The 5393-nt window shown below is 45.0% G+C and overlaps 1 protein-coding gene across 2 annotated transcripts in view; it reads left to right on the top strand.

Moving 5' to 3' along the window:
* Positions 1 to 5393, top strand: part of KCNB2 (potassium voltage-gated channel subfamily B member 2) — a 356221-nt gene that overhangs the window by 129976 nt on the left and 220852 nt on the right. The window lies entirely within an intron of this gene.

Raw genomic sequence — 5393 nt, 5'->3', positions numbered from 1 at the left:
TATTTTTGTCTTGATTTGTGTGCGTTTATGGTGTATATGCAGAAGTGATTGCATACGGGGGTTTGTGGGGATGTATGTGTGGGTATGGATGTGGGTATGGGAGCCACGTAGTGCAGAGTGGCTGGCAAGTGGTCAGGAAAGTGAGGGAGAAAAGCAGCAGAGGGGGAGTGGAAGCGAGCGGGAACGTGGGGCCTGCACCAATGTCCCATTGCCAGGGCCGGTGGGGCCCAGAGCAGGTGGTAGGAGCGCAGGGCATGGACTGGCAGGGGTCTGTGGAACCAGGATGGGCTACACCAACAGGGCGAGGGGGGAGCTGACCCAGCTCCATAGAGCCCTTGGCAGCCAGAGACCCACACTCCTGCCTGGCTGCCACTGCCACTGGCTGCCACATGCCCACTCACTTCTGGGGCCCCTGTCCCAGCTCCGCAGTACAGGCGGGGACAGGCATGCAACCCTGACACTGTGTGCCTATGGGGTATGAACTGGTGCCCAGCATGGGGGAAAAAATGCCACTCCACCCCGCACCCCACCCCCGTGGCTGATGCTTCATGATGCAGTTGCTCGCAGCCTGCACGAGACTGTCCTTACTCTCCGCTGCATCACTGCCACCCCTTGGGGCAGCGGTGGCAACATAGCAGGCACAGGCAGCTGCTGCAGCACTGGGCAGCATAAAGACAGTGGTGAAGCAACTGCACCACAGTTTAGGGTGGTGTGGGCTCCAGGCAGGCAGCTACAGAAAACACTACCCAGTGGCAGTGAGTAGGGGGGCTGCTTTCCTCCACGCTGAGCAGCAGTCTCTGGGGAACGAATTGGTGCTCAGCACAGATGGAAAGTAGCCACTTGGAGCCCATGCAGGGCTGTCTGTGCTCTCCATTGTCACTAGAGAGGTGGTAGAGAGGCAGGACACCCCCACATGGGCTGTGAGCAGCTGCAGCAGCAAGCACTAGTCACAGGGGTGCTAAATTTTTTTAGGGACCCCACAGGCAAGATAGAATGGCCTGGTGTGCTGGATCTGGCCTGCAGGCTATATTTTGCCCACCTGTGCTGTCGAGTGACATGAGATGCTTGACAGACAAATTTTACTGGGTGTTCTTTTCCAGTTTAAAACATCTATATTAAAATGCATTCTCTGTCAGTTGGATAAGAGAGTTCCACCAAATTGGTCCAGTATCCCATTTCTGTAACTTTAAGATAGTGCTATGTAAATAATATATTGAGCATATTCAGTCTTAATAGGAAACTTTTGCAGGAATTTTGAACCCATTGAGTACTGTGAGATCAGCAAGATTTGATTTTTGCTTCAATGAACAGCTTTGAGATTTACTTTCAGTAGTTTGAATCCTCCTGTATCTGCTAGCCAGTTCAAGATAATAATCCATAGACAGAGGGAATAAAATAAATGGTACATGCCTAGTTAGATACTGGACCCCTGTTATGTTAGATGATGCATAAAGTTGTCATGAAGAACAATTCAGAGATCATTCAGAGCTCTTTAAGAGCCACTGTTTTGTTTGACCAGTCCTCAAACCCCTCCTCTTACTGGTGAGCTGTTACATGAGTAAATCCAGTGACGTTGGAAAGGATTATTCATGCACTTCTCACCAGTCTGAGGAAAAAGCTCATAAGCTGGCTCTTAATATATATTTTCTCCAACCAATCTTATCTATTACTAGTGAATTGCCCATCAAAAATGACAAACTCTGCATCCGGCCCCACACCATCCCCCCACCTTCCCACTCTGCATCTGGTCCCCACCCGTACTCCCCCCCTTCGCGTCTGCCAGGCCCACTCTGGAGCCATGCCCCGCCCATCATTCTTGATGGGCATGCAGCACTGGCTGGAGCCACACCACCAAGGAGTGTTATGGATAGACAGACAGACAGATGAACTAATCCCTGTATATAGATTAGGCAGGGGCCTATGGGAGACTGATGCTGCATGTGTTTAAGTGTGCCTAAATTTAATGTGCATTAATTTAATGCGCATTAAACAGGTTTAGGTTGGTGTCTATACATGCAGGCTTTAACGCATATTAACTCTGTGTGTGGACTGACTTGGGGCTAAAGTTAGTCCCAAATCAGTCCACACACATAGTGTTAAAGTGCTTTAATTATTCATACCTAAATTTGATACCTGCATTTGCAGGTATCAAATTTAGGCACAAATAGCCTAAATTCACCATTTTTAAAGCACATTAAGGGTGTGCACATGTAGATGCTTCCCCTAATGTGCCTTAAATTTAGGCTAATGCTCTTTAAAGCATCTCGTGTAGACACGCTCAGAGAGCTTAAATGATTTGCCCACAATCTCTTAAATCATGTATCCTGAGATACCTCTTAAATACAAAGCCCTTCAAATATTGTGAAAGAGGATTTGGATATCAAGCCCAAAGCCTTGGTTTTACTGTGATGAATGTGAACTTTACCACTGAATCTAATAGGACCAAGATTTCACCCTTGTGTTTTCATTTATTTTTCCATTTATCATGGAGAATATACACATTATAGGAAGATCTGTGTGTCAGAAAGCTATTAGCTTCATAACTGTGTCTTTATTGAAATGGCATTTTGTATTAAAGGAAGCTTTTGGATTATAAATTAGATTTAGCTAGTAAAAGCCATGCCATGTCTTTTATTGCATTTTTCATTTGTTGTGATTATTTTATGAGAATTCAGGCTGTGCACAAGCTTCCAACAACTGTAGCCTGCTCCCCCGTTCCCTCTCCCCTCCCCCTACTCTGCAGTGCTATTGGGAAAACAAGTAAGAATAGAAATGCATTCTCATCAGTGTGGAAGCTACTGGAGAGTTCAGCGGGTCTCAAATCTTATAATTAAATTAGGAACCCTGGAGAAAGAAGCAAGAATCTAGGTTGCTTTTTATGGTAATTCAGAAAAGGCAGTCATTGGAAGCAACATCACCACTGCTTTTTGCAAATTAATTAATACATTCTTTCTGTTAAAGCAATCACTGCACAGAATGAAAACAAAGCAGTCACAGCTGGTTCTTCAGTGGTTATTTACTTCCCAACCAGAGATGGGCCTAAATTTAAATCCCTGTTGTGAGCATCTCCAAATGTTGAAAAGATTCAAAATCTGAATTCTACCCTATGAGCCCCTCCCTGTTGAGGATAAACAGGTATATACTAACAAGTAAGTAAGGAAAATCACATGCTTAGTCATGCACATTCATAATTATCTGTGGGAAGGTTATTCTGTTCTTTGCCCATTCCTTGCTACAGAATACCCCTTTCAGAATCTGGTCATTCATAGAATAATTCAGCAATTCCAGAAATCAGTTTTGGAGTCAGCCTCTGAGGGGTGCTGTGAATGAGAATGACCTTACACTTCTGCGTGGCTTTTCTTCCTACCACGGTGTATGAACATACAACATGATTATTTTTGAGTAATTTACACAACATTTTAATCTGTAGTATATTGATTCCATAATAAGGAGCAGATAACCAAATTGGCTATCCTAGCTTCCTGTCTGCAATAGGCACTTTTACAGTGCTATTGCAGTGAGCACAGAAAATTGACTAGTGGAGTAAACACGTTTAGGCATAACTTTATCATGAATTTGAATGACTTACTACAGAGTGAGGCTGCACATCATGGCTAAATACAGATAATCAAAAAGCCCAAGGCTAAATTGATTCAATCTTCGCAGGTTAGTTGATAAACTGCATAGATTGAACCAATAAGCAAATGAACAGACATTCATTTATTACTTCAGAAATGGAGCCACATGACTGCAGTATCCCAGGCTGGAAGTAGAGCGGGGGGAGGGGCACTAGAGCCCATCTTCCTGCTCTACTGGAGCAGACTACTTGAGTCTAGAGAGGATCCAGGACAGAAATTCAATAAACCGATTTAATGTAAATCAGTGGAGTCTGATACTACATCAATCCAGGTTTATCTTAAACTAGTTTCAGCCATTTTGAAAGTGGTTTATGTGCAATCAGTTTCCATTGTGTTGCAGATTTGAAGTGGCTTTCGATTACTTATACTGGTTTTGTCACAGGGTGGGGTCCCTAGGGATGGTCATAATGCCCTAAGGGCCCTGTGACCTACGGGCGCCTTCTATTCTCACCTGCCACATCTTGATGGTTAAGATAATAGATGGTAGATAGGGAGGCTGCCCTCAAGTTGCTACGTAGTCACAGTCCTGGTGCACCCCACTAAACCGTGTGGGTTCTTAGACCCCTTGCTGGGTCCCTCTCTAAGTAAGTGCCTCGCAGAACACCGCGAGCCTTACGGGCTAGCTACGTGGCTCCAAAACTGTCCCTTTATCATGCCCCATGCCTCGCAGATGGTATGTAGATGTTGTCTCTAGTGATGAGGCCTCAGTTTAGTTTGTTCTCTTGTTGTCACTGGGCCCTTAGCCTCAGTAACTGCGCCCTCTGGTGCTGGGGTCTCCTCACCCCCTGCAGCTGCACCCCCTGGCGCTGAGGTCTCCTTCTCCCCAATAGCTTCAGCCCAGTCCACTGGATTAAAATCAACAACATAAATATAAGCCCCTGGGCTATAACGTAACAGCAACCATAACACTGGAGATAACACTCTGTCCCTTTAAGAGGGCCAGTTTCACCCTCAACAATGTGTACCTCCTAGCCCCAGATACTTCAGGTGCCCCTAAACTTTATTAGTCTCACCAGCAGTAATACAGGCACCCAGGTATCACCATGGAGCTTTTCTGCCTGAGCTCCACTCCCCCCTTTCAGCTGCCAGGGCCCTAACTACCTTCAGTCCCAGCCCTGGGGCTTATATGTGCCCAGGGCCCTGCTTTTTTTCCAGTCAGCTGACCGGGTGCAGGTGCAGGCTAATTCCCTCATTAGCCTGCTGCCACAGTAACCTGCACCTCTGGGGTTTTTGCCTGACTGCTAGGGTCCTCTCTGTAGGCAGATTCTGCCCTTAAAGGAGCAGGCACCTTAGTGCTCTGCAACAGGTTTATGAGTAATTTCTGTCTCTAACCTATGTGTCTGTTACACTTTTCAAATATACTAGAGTCAGTTTAGTAGGTGGTAAAAGTGTTATATCCATGCCTACAATGTACAATAAACTGCTGTATCTTCTATAGAAAGGAATTACTTCATTCACCCCTGGATTTCAGGCACCCCCTGGGCAAAATCTTGCAAATGTTTTTAAAATGTACATAAACAAAACAGGGGTAGTGTAAGAAAAGAAAAGCATTCAGATATAACTATAGGGAAATTCATGCAAGTAGGGTAGAATTAATTGCTTTGGTATGTTGCAAGGAAACCACTAGTCATTATATTATCATTATAGTATCCACCTATTTGCATTATATTATTACGCTTTAGCAGATTACATTTTTCTCAAGCATATAATGGACCAAAATTAAGGCTCTACTATGATCAGTTTTTGGCCATTCAG

Source organism: Alligator mississippiensis, chromosome 3 (assembly GCF_030867095.1).
Source record: "Alligator mississippiensis isolate rAllMis1 chromosome 3, rAllMis1, whole genome shotgun sequence".
NCBI lineage: Eukaryota > Metazoa > Chordata > Crocodylia > Alligatoridae > Alligator > Alligator mississippiensis.
The sequence above is the reverse complement of the archived record's forward strand: the minus strand, read 5'-3'. Positions and strand labels throughout refer to the sequence as shown.